General features: G+C 35.3%; 1 long non-coding RNA gene across 1 annotated transcript; it reads right to left on the minus strand.

Moving 5' to 3' along the window:
- Window positions 1-1,247: 1,247 nt before the first annotated feature.
- On the minus strand, window positions 1,248-1,706 carry LOC145052050 (uncharacterized). The gene is made up of 3 exons (XR_013683951.1): window positions 1,624-1,706; window positions 1,482-1,532; window positions 1,248-1,322 (listed from the first exon to the last, which is right to left on the minus strand). It is a non-coding gene; the product is annotated as an uncharacterized LOC145052050 (long non-coding RNA).
- Between the last annotated feature and the right edge of the window lie 16,906 nt (window positions 1,707-18,612).

The raw sequence follows: 18,612 nt of genomic DNA on the forward strand, positions 1-18,612 counted from the left end.
GCTATTTATTGTTCAAAACTATTGAGTTGTATCTACCTTGACCTTATTGCTTCTATTGAGAATTAGCAATGGGAGCCCACTTCTAAAAGAGAATATGGGGAAAAGGGGAAGCCTCCCCATGCGGTGCACTTATGGTGCTCGACCCGATGTTTATGGTACTCGATTCTAATGTCTATGGTGCACGTGGTGGGACCACATGGAGAGAGTGTTGGAATATAATATCTAGAACAATAATTCAATCTCACACTCATGATAATATAAGTGAACATAAAGGATTGGGAAGCTTTTGTGTATTACTTTCTGTAAGTTCAAAGGGACTACATTTCTTAGAACTCTTGAAAAACATATCCTGCAAATCAAAATGCACCGAACTACTTTCTACCTAAAATGAAGGACACATGTATAGATTCAATCAACTATAACTCCATGAAACATAAATTACTATATGCAAGACACATGCTTAATTGACTAATTCTCAACTAAACTACCAAACAAATACATAATAAAACAAAGCAGATCAAAACAACCCGTGACCCAATTCTTGACTCATCAAGATTACCCAACACAGAGAAAATGGTGATGTTTTAGGCTTGTAGGCACTATCCCACAAGCAGTCCTTGGCTAGAGCAGATCTTATTGCACGTTACAAACGGTAAGTAGAAAGCATGTGTGACAACTACGATTCTAATAAAATATCTCTAGTTTGCATGTGGATATAAAATGATTACTTTGATAATCTAAATTCTGAACGGTGTTAAATCCTTGTGTTCTTAATTTTTCTTCGCATCTTTATTATGTGTTTTTATGTTTATCTCATTCATATCCTCAGCAAAACTAGGATAGACTTGTTAATTGGTTTATCTCTATGTGTATCTCTCCTAGGAAATATATGAACATGATTTCCGAACAAATGAAAGATTGTTTGGGTAACCAGAAGTTACTTTGTTTCAAAGGATTCATGTGTTGATGCTTGGTTAAGTGGATATCATAATCATATCTTTCTTTTTAGTATTTAACTGATATACGTCAAAAATCAAGTCAAGGATATACCTTGCATAGGAAATGCAACAGTGTGATGTTCTTGTCTGTTGCCCATGTATAACTCAATCTCTCAAGGCTACATAATTTGAATCCTTTGGCGGATCCTGCAAAATGGATGATATATGCCATTGCATGAAACACATAAAGGAAATATAACGTCCCAGATATGAATATATTTATGCAACGCTTCCTGTTATACCTTGAGTTATGCCTACATTTAATTTGTTCCCCAACGTGAGAATTATCCGCATTATCTTAGCCAGCTTTCTTGATTCCTTGATCTAAATTTTACAGAAAAAATCAATATTTTGCAAACTATATGTTAATAATCTGAGGGGTGCATTAGGGTAGCCTAAAATCCAACATGATATTTCCTCATCTAAAAAGGTATGAGCTTTACTTGCAAGTTAAATATTAAATTGGATCTAGATGAAATTTACCTCTTTAGTAGCATCTTTGATAATATTTAGGGTGTCTCTGAAATTGTTAACCTGCAATTTTTTTTAACTCAAGTAAACAAGCTAAGTCGGACATAAACCTTTAGTAAAACAAAAAATTGACAAATTATGTAAAAATATTCACCCGACGGCTAAAAGTAATTGCAAATGCAAATACTTGTAGTTTTGAGTCCATCCTTGGGATCTTCGCACACTCCAAGAAAAACTAAAAGGCCAAGTACCATAATGTTTTATGTAAGGTGCGATTATATCTTTCTGCAATGAAACTACCAATCTATGATTAAGAAATAAAAATACCTGTTCACATTCTCCAAGTGTTTCCTTGTCTTGAGTATGGTTCTGAGATATAGAAATACGATTTCGTATCAAGTATAAGTACTCGAGGTATTATTGTTTGGAGTAAGGGTTAATAAATAAAAAATCATGCATGATGAAGATGAAAAGAAAACAAAAACAAAAGGAATTAACGAGTTTCATCTTTCATGCAATCAGAGTTACCGTTAATTCACGAATGGAGTAGAAAGATATATTATTAATCGAATCGTCAAACATGCGCTTTCTAATTAAGGTAACACTCGTACAGGGAAATCTACTTCTAATGAAGAGTTACCTAAAAACGACTAGTGGGTCAAGTCCAAAACATCATCAACTTGAGCGGGACCCATGCATGCTTTACCCACGTAGGGGCACTTGGGTCAAACAGATGATTTGTCCCCACAACTCAGTTCATGTTGATTCTAAAATTTTGTTTTTGTGGGGCATGCATGCCATGTCAAGGGACAATTAAAAATGGAAAGAATGTGAGAAGGACGCTTGATCAATATTTTGCAACTCAAACAAGATTTTAAATTTTTAATCCCAAATGATTAATCAAAAAAGAAACAAGAAAAATGGCTTGAGTACTTTGATCTCGTTGAAGGTTTAGCAACCATCTAGATTGACTTATATGGATAAACCATAGATACAATCAAATTTGCTTGTGGTCTCCTATACACTTCAATGGTATGATCTCTAAACATTATATGGTTAGATATTAGTTGTTAACTTTGTCTAATTTGATCTAATTTGATCTACAAAATCAATCTTCTTTAATTGATCCAGATTACTCAAGTTGCCAACATTATGGCCAAGAGGTCCCAAGTTCAATTTCCTTATCACTATTCTTTCCATTGCCTTTTAAAAGACCCACATTAAGAAAAAGTGCTCAGTCGCCTTTAACCCAAGAAAAAAGATAAAAAAAAATTAACTAGTTTCATACAAATTAAAAAGTAAAAGTTAAAAGAAGCATACATACATAAATCATTAATATTTTCCAAACTTAACGGTTTTCTTGCGAGTTTAACTTTAAGGAAACGACAAAACTAGTGAAAAAATATTAAAAAAAGTCAAACTAGAAAGTTGAATGAAAAATATGGAATAAAATCGCCCCAAGGGGATAAAGGGTAAATCTAGAAATCCGCATAAACTAATGGTTTTTGTTGAGTGTTGACCATATGCAACAAACTAAATTGGGAATATGCATTGATCAAGATTGTACGAAATCTATCCAATAAGATACACAATAGTAAGGAAGGAATATGGGGAATAAAAGCTATAAAGTGGAGCTGCTAAGGTATTATATAATAAGGGATGAGAGTAAATGTAGGGTGTAAAAGGTACACAATTGAGTTTCTAAGATGTTATATACATATGGACCGGCATAATTTTCCATCTTCGTTATGTAGGGATATAATGGAAAGAATACAACTAACACAGGAAAGAAGTGAGCAGACTGTACCGTTATCATCTCCATTTCTTTATTTGTAGGACAAAGTTCATTGAGATCGTAAACTTGATCAACACTCAGAGCAAAAGGATCTAATGTAAGGATCGCATTCTGCAAATCAAACACAACTTCTTATATAATGTAGCAATGTTATATCTGAAAATAAAGTGTTCATTAACTTAATAAACCAATAGGACTTTTGATATTTCATGATTTATTTTCTAAATTTAGGTAATACATCTAACTGTTGCATGAATCGTGAATGATTAGTTTCGCATAGTGTTGCAATAAGACTTTGTGACATATACTTTAACACATACTATTTTTATTGAGGATAAGGGGGTGCAATGAACAATAAAGCAAAGAGGGACAATGTATGATGTAAAAACAGATTGGTCATATATAAAACCTTCATATGCAGGGTTGTTCCCATCTAACGATGATGCCGCTATTCTACAGAAGTTACAATATAAACATCATATAGTTGCAAAAAAAGTCACTTTGTTAAGTTGCTAACAAGTTCAAACTTTTATACCTATCATCCCAGAAAATCTTATTGTCGCTAACTAATGAGTAACTTGTTCTAATAGCATTTGATACAATTTTTTTCCAACAACACTTGATTTGCTATTGATTTTTCTCTTATATCATTTCAACAATGAAAGTCCGGCCAGAAGAGGGGGAGTTGGGCCACCTTCATAGGCTCTTCCATTGCTTGGTGCTTTAGTTGTGATTTATTTTCATTAATATATATTAGAAGTATGCTAGCACTCGGGTTGGTAACTGCATGAATATTATAAATATTTTATTTTCAATGTCGTTCATTTACTAATGAAAACTGAAGTTCACATGTTTCGCTCCAAGTAATTATATCTACTTCTTTTTTATTAAGCTCGTGTTTTTTAAATAGGGTTATTTAATTTATTTTTAAAAAGTTACCTATAGTTTTAAATTTACTAAAGTTAACTTTTAATATGTTTCAATCTAGCTTGAGAAGATCTTTTCATATCTGGGACTAAAATTGGAAATTTAGTGTAGGAATTTAAAGGTTTTATGTTAAAGAGTTATTAATGTTGAGTTGCAGATGGTTTGAGAGACGATATCATAGAATGTTAAGTTAAAGATATAGGTTACGGAAGTTGAACTCGGACCCTCAAGGGTGCAAAGTGGAAGTTATTCAAGTATATTCGATTGTTCTTCATGGTGCACACTTGGCAACATTATCTATCAGACAAGAGAAAACCGTATTTTCTCATGTTCAACCTTTGTTCATACTGATCCACTTGAAATACTTTCTCCATTATAATTTTTTATAACAATAGCTTTGTTGTTGTTGATTACATATTCTTAATTCTAGTATAGCTATAATCTTGAGTGTGAATAAAAATATTATGGTTAGATTAATGCATATGTTAGTGTAAAGTTTCATGTTGTAAAAGTATACAAAAGAACTCCTTGAAATAAAGATTTTGTCAATATATTTGTGCCTGTTTCATATATTTGTTCATCAAACATTGTTTGTTTCAACACCTCAACAAAAGGAGGTTGTTGAAAGCAAACACCAACATTAAATGAATGTTTCGCGTTCGTAACTTCTTCAATGGAACTTACTCTCATTTTATGATGAGAAACTATCTCGACTGCCACTTATCGAATAGAAAACATATGTTTTGGTTGGGAATTCTAATGTTAAAAAGGTTATAAGTTGTTTAGCCTTGACAATGAAAGCATCGTTTAACAAAGACGTAAGCTTCTACGTATTTGTGTTTGCTTTCGAGATAGGGTCGTTTGATCATGCTACTGGTTTTAAAGTTTAACTTTTAAACGATACAGATTTCTTTGATGAGATTCTTTATGTTAGCTTGTGTAAGGCAAGTCCCATTGATGACAATAATGTCGCTAATGACAAATTGTTAGCCCCTCTCCAAAATTGGTCAACGATTCTTGGCCAATCTAGTTACCAATATCAGTATGATGGAAGGAAATCGTTTTGTATAGTTGTCTCTAACATATGAGGGAAACTTTGTTGTTGAAAATGTCGATCTGTCTTTTACTAATTCTCTTGTTGAGTCCTCTAATGGTGAACTTAGAAGGTGTTCTAGAGATAGAAGATCTATAATGGCATGGTGACTTTGTTGAAGAAGGTAGACACAATTTTCGAATTGAAAAAGTTCTTTGATACTCTTCTCAACTCTAATGCTTTTCACTTTGCCTCGACTCTTAACAAATCTATTGAATTCGGTTGTTTTATAAGTAAAGAAATGGAAGCTTTAAATAGAAATGGAACATGAGTTGTAACCAATTTACTTAGTGAGTGAAAGCATGTTAGTTCTAAATGGATGTACAAAGTTAAGTATAAAGCAACGGTGAATTTGAAAGAAACAAGACTCATTTAGTTACAAAGGGTTACTATCATATGGAATGTGTTGATTTTGATGTAAGCCTTCTCTCTGTTCGTTGAACTTGTAATAGTAAGATCCTTAATTTGTTTTTCTCTTAACCTTGATGAGAATATGTATCAAGTAGATAATAATAATTTTTTTTTGTAGTGTTCTACTGAGGAGGATGTGTATATGACTTTACCTTGGGGTTATTTTCAAATAGTGACAATAAACTAGTTAAGTCATTATATGGATTAAAACATGCCTCTGGAAAATTAAATGTGAAATTAACTACATCCTTAATTGAGTTTGGGTTTTTTAGTGAAAAATGATTACTAATTGTTTTATAAGTATGGTTGTAATTTTAATTCTTTGTTGGTGTATTATGACGACATGATTTTAACAAAAAATTACAGAAATTTTACCAGTTGGCTTTTTTTTTTTTAAATTGAAATTTTTTATTAAGGATTTAGGCTTTTTGTGATATTTTCTAGAAATTGAAATCATAGATACACCAAAATGATGTCTTTTTTATCTTAAAAGGAAATACTTCTTTGAACTACTTTATGAGTTTTCGCTTTTATCAGGTAAACCCTATTAGGATGAAAACAAGATCCCATATCGATAAAAAGAGAAACCATAGGTTAGCACATAAGGAAATGGGTAATCATTTCTATCACCAATTGAAAATGGAACTTTATTCTTCTTTTATGTTGAATATGGTTGAGCTTGTAGCGATCCTAACAAGACCATTAATCAGACCCGAGTTCTGAGATGTTCTTCTAGTTGCCCTTCTACCTAAATCTATCACCATCCATTCTTTTAGAGTATAGAAGATGCTCGATTCCCGTTTTTCCTTCAATAAGTTTGGGCATTTTCTTTAATAATTGATAATTTTCTTTTCTAATTATGAATTCTCGTTTCCTTCTTTATTCCGTTTTATTATGGGATTATTCATACATTGATGATAACCTTGATTTTTTAAGTAACATAAATTATCTTTTTTGAATTTTAGATTTACGAGAAAATGGTGGTTGAATCGCTGAAGAACATTACCTGACTTGTGCCGCCATAGAATGTAGTAAGAGACGCACTCAGAGAGATTTGGTAAATTAGTGAATGACAGGGTATAATAATTGAGGTATTTAGGTGTAGATGAATAAGATTTTTGGAATTAATCGGTGGATTAAAGTTCTATAGCTTTTAATCATTTATATGCTTGTTCTTGTGTATGAACGTTGTTGCTAGACTAGTCTCCCTGTTCAGTTCTCCTTATGAAATAGTGATTGGAAAATTCAACGCAGCTTACTTTTACGTTTGTTGCAAAGTAACCATTGTGGCTGCTGGAGATGATGATAAGATGGAAAGTGGGAAGATGAGATGACAGTAGCAAATAGGGGTTGATGGCAGGACGAATTAAATAACGGTGCCTATGGTTTAGGGTAATTTGCATGTTTGGTTCCTAACCTATTTTTGTAACTCGGCGGGTTCCTATTGTTTGTTTTTGTTGCGTTTGGTCCATGTCTTACATAAAAGATTATTTTGCCTTTGTTTTTTTAATTTATTTAAATATACACATCCTCAACCCCACTTCCATCTAATTTTACTCTACCTACTCTATCTTATTTAAATAAATTAAAAAATCAAGAGCAAAGTAGTCTTTTTAGGTAAGACAGGGACCAAACGCGCAATAAAAACAAATTGTAGAGACTTTCGAATTAAAAAAATAAGTTAGGTACAAAATATGCAAATTAACCCACACCATAAAAATCATTCGGTTAATTTACTCTAAGATAATAAATAAAAAGATTAAAAGAAATGAGAAAAAAAATAAAAAATGTCATTATAGTCATTTTTGGTTGACTAAATTCAAAAGAAAACCAAATTTTGGGATGGTCCAATTTAAAAAAGATATTAAGGAGGAACCATAAATATTATTCTAAATCTTAGGGACCATTTGTGTAATTTACTCATAAATGAATAATGATAAAAAATAGGTTGTGTTTTGAATTAATTTAAGTTTGGATAGTTATATGAATTGCACTCTTGTTGAGGTTAAAAGTTAAAGGTATATATATAAAATGAATTAATGGAATGCTAGTGTAGCAAGCTATTAAACTTTGGAAAATTGAATGGATTAAAATAAATTTGCAAGCATAATAATCGAAGCTAGTATAGGGAAATGAACCAAGTTTGAAATGGGCATCACGTTGAGGACATATTTCTTATTTAAACGAGGTTGTTTTTTGGAAGAAAAGTTCATGCATGTTTTGGTTCGGACCATGTTGAGACCATATATTTTTTTTTCTATAACTAAATCTGAGCATACTAATTTTGACTTGGCTCGGTTTATCAGTTTTATGGTTTCATATAAGTTTTTCAAACTCCTAAAATGAACTTACAATAATATCAGCGACAGGAAGCTTTATGTCTTGAAGCATAATTTTACAATTACTTGCTCTGTCCGGATGAACCTATAAAGGAAATTTAAGAACATTGTCAAAATCACTTAAGAATGCTTATAAGTATCCGAAAGATTATATCACAAAGAATGAAGCAATGAGATGTTTCTTTTATTTTAGTATTTCGGAGGTAGTTAAAGTACATGCTGAATGAACTAACCGAACAAAGGTTTTCTGGTTTGGGCTTTAAGAAGTTGGGAGGGCTCTATCCTTGTATTTGCAAAACAAACTCTCGAGTTCAGTAGCATCGATTTTAGGATCCCTACAAAGTAAGAATTTTCACCAGTTTTAGTAATGAAGCTAAAGCGTAATATGATATCTTTTACTTATGCCTTGGATGCCATCCATGTTATAAGTAGTACTTGCAAGTTATATCCAACAAACCCACTTACCTTTATTGGTTTCCATGTTCATGAGACACATCCCATAAAGTTCCAAAAGTGGCACGGGTTGCCTCCCAAAGCAGGGGCTTTAAAGATCTTTGATACTCATTCCTTCTCTTTAAACTTGGAGTTGGTGATGGCGTAAGATATAGAGGTAAAACCTTAATAGAGGTGTAGATTTGGTTATATAATGCTCTATATGTGACACTAGGACATATAGTAAACATAGTCTAATGAAAGATCCAACCACCCATCATTTGGATCACATTCGTTGTTAGTGTAACAATATATATTAGTTCTAGTAAAATTAAAATGAAAAAAGACAAATTTAGATGACTATATATAAAGAAATGAGTATAGAAAGTAAAAGAGTGACATACTTGACGTTCGAGTGCAGTTTCAAGTGTTTTCAGGATCTCTTTCATTGTTGGACGTTCTTCACGATCTCTCCTCAGACATCGATAAGAAATTGTCACAAACGCTCTCAACGAACTAGGACTTATTTCATCTTTTATATTACCAAAGATAATTCCACTTAGTTCGTTCTTTTAGTAACATAGTCTTGTCAGTTCTGCTAAAGACCGATGCTCATATTTATTGGGAGTACTCAACCTCCCACACAAAAGTTCGAACAACACCACGCCAAAGGAATAAACGTCTGACTCCTTTGTTGGTGAGCCTGTCTCTCTATATATACCGAATCACAATACCCACGAGTCCCAACAACAACAGATATAGGAGATGTGCTTTCCTGGTTAGCAACAATAAACTTGGATAAACCAAAATTTGTGACCTCGGCATTCCAGTTTTCATCTAAAAGTATGTTGCCACTTTTAATATCAAGGTGCCATACACTTTCATGGTAAGCTTCAGGATTATGAAGGTACACTAGTCCGCTAGCTACCCCAATACATATCTTAAGGCGTTGAACCCATCTTAGATCGTTGTTGTTTATATAAAAGTCGAGACTTCTCTTTGCTACGTACTCGTACACAAGTATCTCCTCGTTGTCATCATTACAATATCCTAAGAGGTTGACAATATTACCATTCCTATATCAGGAAAGGTTACGCTCATTCTTAAACCCACGGTTTCCTACCTCATTTGTGAGATTTAAACGTTTTACAGCAACGGTCATGATATATCACTCCGAATGTACTAGTTCTCCTATGTAAACCTTTGCAAATCCTCCTTCCCCAATGCATCTTTCTTTAGAAAAGTTGTTGGTAGCTAATTTTATATCATGTAGTGATATTTTAGTCCCCTCGGTATATATCTAAAGCACAAGCCAAGAGATGAGCTACAATCAGTTCATGTCCATTTGTCTAATTTTCTTATAAAGTTATAAAATTAAACGAATAAACTTGCTTCAAAATGTAGAAGCTAAACAAATGAACTTGTGTCATATGGAAAGCTATTGATATATGTTGATTTTGATTAAATTTCATGTAAAATTATATTTTGACAAAATTGCAAAATTCATCCCACTAGATTGTCATTTACTTTGGGCATATATAGTCCAAACCTGTTCAAAAATTGTGATGATCCTTTTCTGCTAGTTTGGTGTGAATTTGGTACCTGTTAAACTTGGAATGATTACATTGCCCTTTTAATTTTAATTTTTTTTTATACTTATTTTAACATTCTTTTAGTATTTATTAATGTTTATTTAGTGTCATATCAATCTTGTTGCTGCCATACTCTCTTATCAAAGGAGAAAAAAGCTACACTTTTCTTTCAAAACTTAAAATGTGTAAAATCGGGAATCTTTTATAAGTAGGAAAGGTCTGGTAATCGAATGTAGACATAGACATTGTGGAAGGGGGTGGTGTAGGATGGGTAGGGCAGATGGGTGGGGATGTTCGGGTTGGGTGTGTGTATAAATATATTAGAAAGGTTTTGGAATGGAAAACCATGAAAAACAATAATTATCAGTTTTTCATTTTTTTGTAATTTTATAAAACATTAAATTTCCGTTTTCCGAAATATTTTTGAAAAAGTTATCAAACCAAAATCGTTTTCAAAATTTTGCTTTACTTAAGAAACGTTTCCGAAAAAGTAAAGAACTTACACAACCAACCGCAATGTCTTTTTCCAATTTAAAATGTGTCCACCCAAAAGTAAGGGCAAGAAAGCAACACAAATGATGATGATCTCCTAAACATAAAAAATCAAAAGAAAGAGATATCGCTTGCCCAAAGAAAATGAGAAAAAAGTCTAAACTCAAGCTTTCACATCTTTCTTTTTTATGTGAACTCACAACTAACTAATTAATCATTATGTTTTAATTGAATTTTATAACATTGAACTGAAACTCCAAAAAGAATATATATATATATATATATATATATATATATATATATATATATATATATATATATATATTTGAAAAGACAATCTCCAACTCTATACAATTTTTTTCACCAAAAAAATATTCTCTAGAATATTATTTTTGAAGTTATATAGATTTATCAAAAACACCCTTCAAATAATTAGTTCTTATTATATTTATTCAAATATTATTTTGTAATAACTCTATAAAATATATTTATTACAAAATTACAACCAAATTAATTAATTTATATTATTAATTTGAACTACATGTTATTTTATTAAAATGTCATTTGTTAATTCTAAAGTTACATAAAATCAAAACATTATGATGAAAATTTATATTTATGACTAATTAATATCACTTTAATATATAATATAACTTCAGATTAACTTTTATAATTATAATTAATTAGTATCAAGTAAATATATAATTAACACTTAATAAAGGGGAACTAAAAGTAACGCATAAAAGTTTAGAAATTGTTTTGGTATAAAAAATAGTATAACACCAAATTTAGTGTTATACTATTCCGTTCTACCAAAATAAGGTGGGAAATGGATTGAGGTTAGTGCCTAAAGGCTTAAATTTAAGCATAGAATGTATTAGTTGGTCATATGGTCGTGTTCTTACAAGTGACAACATTCTTCAATGGGTTTGTTAATTGACATGAAAGCTTTGATGTTCCAAGAAGGTGATAGAAAATATAAGAAGTTCTTAAATTCAAGTCCAGCTCATGGGTCTGGGTAAGCTGGACTACCTATACCTTTTATATTAGCGACATCCATTAAATTTAAGCCTAATGGAATAGTTGTGGCCCAATCTACCCTGATAAATAAAAATGACTTTGCCACATGTCATTTTGTCATAATTTGAGATATATTTATTTTCCACTTGTCATTACTTTAATTTTCATTTTCAGTATATCATTAATTTAGTTTCCATAAATTAAACCTACCATAATGACTATTAATTTCAAATTTTAAATTTCAAATTCAATTTCAAATAAATTTACAGTTTAAACCTTTATGTTTAACATTTTGTTATAATTAACCCGTTTAGTACACACTAAACACATAATTTTAATTTATTTATTTTTTGCATGTTTTTTTTCTGATAATTTTCACTTATTTCAATTTCAAATTCAAATAAAATTTCTATTTAATCATTCGTACTTAACATTTTGTTTTAATCAACCCGTATGATATACGGGTCTCACAACTAGCATTATAATACGTAATCAGGTGCCAAGGCATATAATCTCTTCAATAGAAAATCCAAAAGACACTTCTGTCCTTCTATTTCTAGTTCAAGTTAATTGATTCTTCTTCTCTTCTTTTATTTTTGGAATTTACCCAACACAAATGACAACAAAATACTTGGTTCTTCTCTTTCTCTTCTTATTTCTGATTGAGAAATTAAATTATCTCCTATCTTTTATTCCTACAATCATTCCTACCTACTAAAATTATAACAAATTACCATTCAATTTAATTTTATTTGATATATTCCTAATGTAGCCTTATTGGGTAGGAACATTTGTAAGTAAAAAATGTAGGAATTAATTAAATTTCTCCTTTTGATTTCATTTTTTTGAAATAGCAGCAATCGAAAGTTAGATTATTTTCTTTCTGAATCAAACTTTTCAGAGTTAGACTCGAGACACTACTAGAAACCAAACATTCTGCGAAGGAATTAGCGACGGAAGCCTTCTGTAGCTAATTAGCGTATGTTTTCCGAGCGATCAGCTACGGATTTCACAAAATCCTTCAACTCAATTAATTTTAGAAATTTAGTGATGGGTCATCGAGGGCTTAGAGACGGATTGATCTAACTTTTTCGACAAAAAGAAATCCCTTTGCTAATCTGTTGCAAGTTAAAGATTTTTAGCTAGGGAACTGTGAGGGATTTTAAAAAAACATGGGATTTTTTTCTTGGTCCTCGTCAATCGATCGCTGCAAGCCCCATGCCTTTTTTTTCTCATTTCGCACTCTTTTCTCTTTACGTTCATTCGTTTTAATTTCATTCCGTCTGAAAGCCCTAAGCACGATTTCCTCCCAAAGCCCTAAGTCGCACTTCATAGACTCAATTGCATCCTCCACCATGGAAAACACCTCCACCACTGTCCACTTACATCGCCTCACTTACCTGTATTGCCTCTCATTGAAGTTTACTTGAAGCGATGCCAAAGAACATCCGCGTGGCTTTCCTCTCGGTCTGTCTCCCTTCCTTGTTGACTCGTGATTTCGTGCCAACGCCGTTTGATCTGTTGATTGCTAGAAAACTGTGGTGGTCATCCCATTCAAGCTCTTATTCTTACAAATTTGAATGACTTTGAGGTAATTTTGAACTTTTGTGGATGAATTGCATAATTTTAGGCCATTGTTATGTGTTATATGTGTTAGATGATAGTACTTGATGTGAATTGATGTTACAATTGATGGAATTTGATTAAATTTGAGGTAATTTTGGTTGAAATTGCTATGAGTATAATTTGGGTGCCGCAGAAGAAGGTGCCACTTCCTGAAAGGCAGCACAAAACCTATTTTAGTGACTTTCTTTTGATTTTCCGTTTAATTTTTTGGTGAATCAAAAAAAGCCATAGCTGATTACTTATTTTTCAACCATCACACATAAAGAGTTCTTTACGGATGATTTTGGTTTAGTTGATTGATGATATTCACCAAAGTACTAATGGGGGGTGATTCTTCCACAGACAAATTTTTATTCATCCACTTATAATTATACGTATTGACAATTATACCCTCGTTAAATAATTCCTTCATTATAATTGTACCTTTTTTTGTTACCAAACCTGCATCCACTCACCTCTCTCTGTGTCTCTTCCCTGACTGTATTGAGGCTCTAAACTCATGGCTTGGTCAGACCCTGTTGCAGTGTTGCTCAGTGTTGTTGGGTAATTTAGGTGGTTGTTAGGGCGAATTTGGGTTAGTTGGACAATATTACCCTCAAGAAATAAATCTATGATTTGCAAAGGTTGATATAGCACTAGTGCTGTTTGGATCTTAGAAGCTTGGTTTTACTTGAAGGTATTTCACAGAAATCAATTATCTTTACAAAACAAATATCTTTCTTTCATTCCAATGGAATGGAGTCAATGAACCATTCCATTCCTTCTCCAATTCCATCCTATAAAACAGTAAAAAGGACAAATTTTCACCTACCTTCTTATCAACACATTACACAAGAGTACAACTCTTTGATCCGAAAAAAGAGACGAAAGTACCCCTGCAACAGCTCCAGAAATGTTTTTCTTTCTTTGCTCAAGGGTTACTACTTTCTCATTTACCACACATCCAGTCATGATTGGTTTGTATTCCTTGCATTCAAGAACAATTTTTGCCATTGACATGCAATGAATAAGAAACTGATCAAATGACATTATCTCTGGTTCAGGATCTGTTATTTTATTTAAGCAGAAATCCATGACTAGTGGGAGGACATTTTAGTCACCAAAAGAATACGGATGCCTTGTCTGAATTGCAGTTAAAATCTTCATCACTTTCATGCAAGCCCTTTTTATAAATTCAAAAAGTTTCAAATGGTTTTCCCCAAAAGATGAATCTGTGAAATAAGATTATAGGATCAAAAGTTATGGAATTTCGTTTCCTAAATGGAACTAGTGGGAGGGCATTTTGGTCAATAATGATAGTGATTGATACTCATAGTACGGAAGGAGAGATTGGATTGGTTTTTTCTCTGTGTGATCTTGTGGCTTAGAATTTTTTAAAGTTGCAACTTTTGAAAAGCTTTTGCTGTTCTTTATGAGTTTTGGACATTTACTGTAACACCACAAAGTTTGGAAAGTAAAGAAAGGAAAGGACACCTTAATTTTAAGGGGAGACTCGGTGAGTCCATGGAAGGACTCAGCGAGTCCGAGCGGCATCCGGGTCGAGGTGTAAGCGACCGACTCGGCGAGTCGGCCAAGGAGACTCGACGAGTTGGGTCTGAACGAGGAAAACCCTAAATCCGGGACTTGGAGCCTATTTAAGCGTCTCATTCTCCTTCCTAGGGTTCCTTTACTGCCTCTCTACCCCAGAACACCAAACCCTAGCCGCCATATCCATTTTAGAGCTAGATCCTGCCTTGAAGAGTGCATTATAGCTTGGAAGAGGAAGAAAGGCTTTGGAGGTGCAAGAAGCGACTTTAGATCCGGGATTGAGAAGACATTTCAGACCAATTAGAGGTAATAAGCTATTGCTTGGAATCCCTTTGCACCTAGATCTATTCTCATGTGTGAGTTTTGGGACATTTTGGCATGATAAGTAACCATTTCGAGTTAGAGATCCAGATCTGAGGTTGCTACCTCAGATCCATGTTTGTTTTGGTCTAGAATCCCCTAAAGTATCAGCCCTTGGTATGTTGAAGAAGTATGTTGCCATAAACCCTAGTTTGAATGTGTTTTAAGCCTAGATCTCTTGATCTACACGTAAAGTTTGCCACTTTACGTGGGGGATAGGCCTTAGAAGTACGGATCTATGAGTTGGAAGCCCTGCTTGGCTCGAAAAGCCACTGCATGGATTAAGGACTGAATAGACTCGGCGAGTCCTTCGAGTGGACTCGACGAGTATCTTGAAGATGAGGAGGAACTCGACGAGTGGGATGAACAGCTCGTCAAGTCGGATGAAGTTAGGCATCAACTCGGCGAGTTGGAAGAACAACTCGACGAGTTGGTTAAAGATTGCCTTGGACTCGGCGATTCTATTAGTGGACTCGGCGAGTCAGGTCGCGAAACCTCAAACCCTTCGAGTTGAGACTCGAATCAGTGAGTCGGGTGGTGACTCAGCGAGTTGGACAGGACAGGACTTGGAACTAGTTGGACTCGGCGAGTCATAGAATGACTCGGCGAGTCGAGTCGCGAATAGAAAGACCCTGAGCTTATGAACTAGGCGAGTCATTAGGAGGACTCGGCGAGTAGGGTTGACCTGGAAGGTTGACTTTGACCAGAGTTGACATAGTTGACTGTCAGACTAAGTGTTATATGTATATTGATAGCTCGGAGAGCTAGAGGAGCAGCGGTTCAGGGGATTGTCGAGTAGCAGCCAAAGGTTTATCAGCAGAGCTCAGCAGTTCAAGTGAGTTTCCCTTCAGTAGGAACGGGTCTAAGGCCACAATGCCGGCCCGTTTAGCTAGCAGTCAGCTTCGGATTTCGATCCGATGTAGTAGTTAGCATGTTTGATGCCTTCGTGGCTCAGACCTGATTTATGTGTTATGTGTTCCGGGCTACGGCCCGATATAGTATGCAGTATATGTGTGTTCATGCTAGTTGATATGTTTATGCTATGTTCTATTCAGTTAGTCCGAACTTCGGTCCGATGCAGGGGACAAGGTCCCAGTCAGCTTCCGGACTTCGGTCCGATGTAGGGGGCAAGGCCCCAGTTAGTCCGGACTTCGGTCCGATGCAGGGGACAAGGTCCCAGTCAGCTTCCGGACTTCGGTCCGATGTAGGGGGCAAGGCCCCAGTTAGTCGGGACTTCGGTCCGATGCAGGGGACAAGGTCCCAGTCAGCTTCCGGACTTCGGTCCGATGTAGGGGGCAAGGCCTCAGATAGTCCGGACTTCGGTCCGATGCAGTGGGCAAGGCCCAGTATGTGCTTTATATGTTATTGCATGGTATGTGGTAGATTGGGGGAGCTCACTAAGCTTCGTGCTTATGGTTTTCAGTTTTGGTTTCAGGTACTCGGTTTTCAAAAGAGGAGCTCGGGAAGATTGCGGAGCACACACCATAGTCAGTTAGCCTGGGAATGTTTGACTCTGATAATGATATTATGTTTTGAATTTAATACTCGAAAGTTATGTTTAACTTATGATACGTTTTTATAAATCTAGTTTTAGTAATGTTTTAAAAGAAATTTTTAGTCGTGATTTTTGGGTCGTTACAAGTTGGTATCAAAGCCTTGGTTTGAGGGATTCGGGCGCACTTCCGAGTGTGCCTGAATTCAAACTAAGGAAGTGGTATAGAGTTTTCAAAAGAAAAATCGTAGTTACAAAAGAATTTTGAGAAAAGAAAACAATTTTAGAAAAAGTGTAAAGAAAAGAGTTTTAGAAAAAGCAAAAAGAGTTTTAGAAAAAGCAAAAAGAGTTTTGAAAAGAGAAAAGGGTGTGGTGCATGCAATCAGCCGAGCTCAAGTAAGTACTCCCAATTTACCCATACAAGTTATGTTATGATTATCAGTATTAGTTTCAGTATCAGTTTCAGTTTCAGCTTCAGTAGAACAGCATGCTAGAATAGGACGAAGGATCTAGGATGATGCCTTATGTGCCTGCTTTATGTGTTCCAGCTTGATGAGAATCGCATGCTAGTATTGAGTAGACAGTAGTAGGATCGCCTGTGTAGGTGATGCCTGATAGTGTGAGCTTAGCATTGTGTGCTAGTGCAGTTTCTTGTTATGAGAATAGTTTTGCTTGAGTATGTTTCCTTTATCCAAATGTTGCTTGCTTTGTGCTTTGTGGGAATCTGAGTGATGGGAGTTAGCCATTAGGTGAATACGTCACAATACATGTGATCAGGGTTGAATAATCTCAGAGTGCTGGATTTGGCCCTACTGCGCAGCTCTCGTTTAAGTCTAACCGTTGTAGGGACGAGACTTTTACTCGAAGGATTATCCGAGCCTCATTGCATGTGATGGTATTCAGGTGGTGGCTAATTGGCATTACAAGGAGGCCTTCAGCAGCTGAGGACTGGATTAGGTGGAGTCAGAAGTTCCCTAGGGCAAGCCTAGGAAGGTAGTAGCAGAGATCAGTAGCAGTAAAGCGACTTGGTGGAGTCGAGGCAGTTCTTGAGGAAAGTACGGATAGATGTGGAAGGTAGTAGGGGCCCATACTACTGAAAGCAGAGGATCCGTACTCGATTCAAGAGGGGCAAAGATGAAACCAGGGAATGGTGTAGTGAGTGAGAAGTCCCTCAGCAGTAGTGTGTAAATTGATCAGGAAATTTTTATATTTTCAGCATGGTGACATTGCGCGAGCTACCAGTTAGCAGTTCAAACGTCGAGGAGGGATCTGGCTCGGGCTTTAGATCCGGGCAGCTTGATGATCAGATGAGGGATTTCATTTCCGTAGAGATCACGCGCAACATCATGGATTAGACTCCAGTAATTTTCGGTTCGGTTAGGGAGGCCATTGTGGAGCTCATGGACAGTCACCTTGAGGCCTTTAAGGCCGGGATAGTTTCAGGACAGATTGGGGCTCGTCTAGGTCCCGAATCTTATGGAGTTCAGGGATCCATCAGGGAGGGAGATCCCATTTCTAGTTTCTGCCATCAGGGGACAGGAGTGAGTGGGGCATCCTGTCTCCAAGAGAGACCTCTGTATGATTGGATAGTTGAGGAAGTTTCGCGAGCCATTCGCGAGGATCTGCCCAACATGGTTGTGAGGATCACTGATAGATTGATCGAGAGGCTCCAGGATCAGACAGCTGTTGTTTAGTCGGCAGGCAGGGAGTCGGAAAGGAAGAGGAAAGCGGATGAGACTCAGGTAGCCTCAGGTTCGGGTAAGAGGCCCAAGGGTTCGGATTTGAGGGCGAGGAACTATCAGAACCGCAGTCGATGCGGGGAGTGCGGAAGGACGCACATGGGTGTGTGCAGGCGTAGAAAAGGTGATGATTTGGGCTGTTTCAGATGCGGTCGAATGGGTCATATCAGCAGGGATTGTACTACTACCATTGCCCAAGGACTTGACCCGATATGTTTCCATTGCGGTCAGAGAGGCCACAAGAAGGCCCACTGTCCGAGTTTGTTTACAGCAGGGCAGGTGTCAGCTCCTGCCCCTG

This window comes from Lactuca serriola, chromosome 5 (genome assembly GCF_051521515.1).
Source record: "Lactuca serriola cultivar US96UC23 chromosome 5, Lser_US96UC23_V15, whole genome shotgun sequence".
NCBI classification, from domain to species: Eukaryota; Viridiplantae; Streptophyta; class Magnoliopsida; order Asterales; family Asteraceae; genus Lactuca; species Lactuca serriola.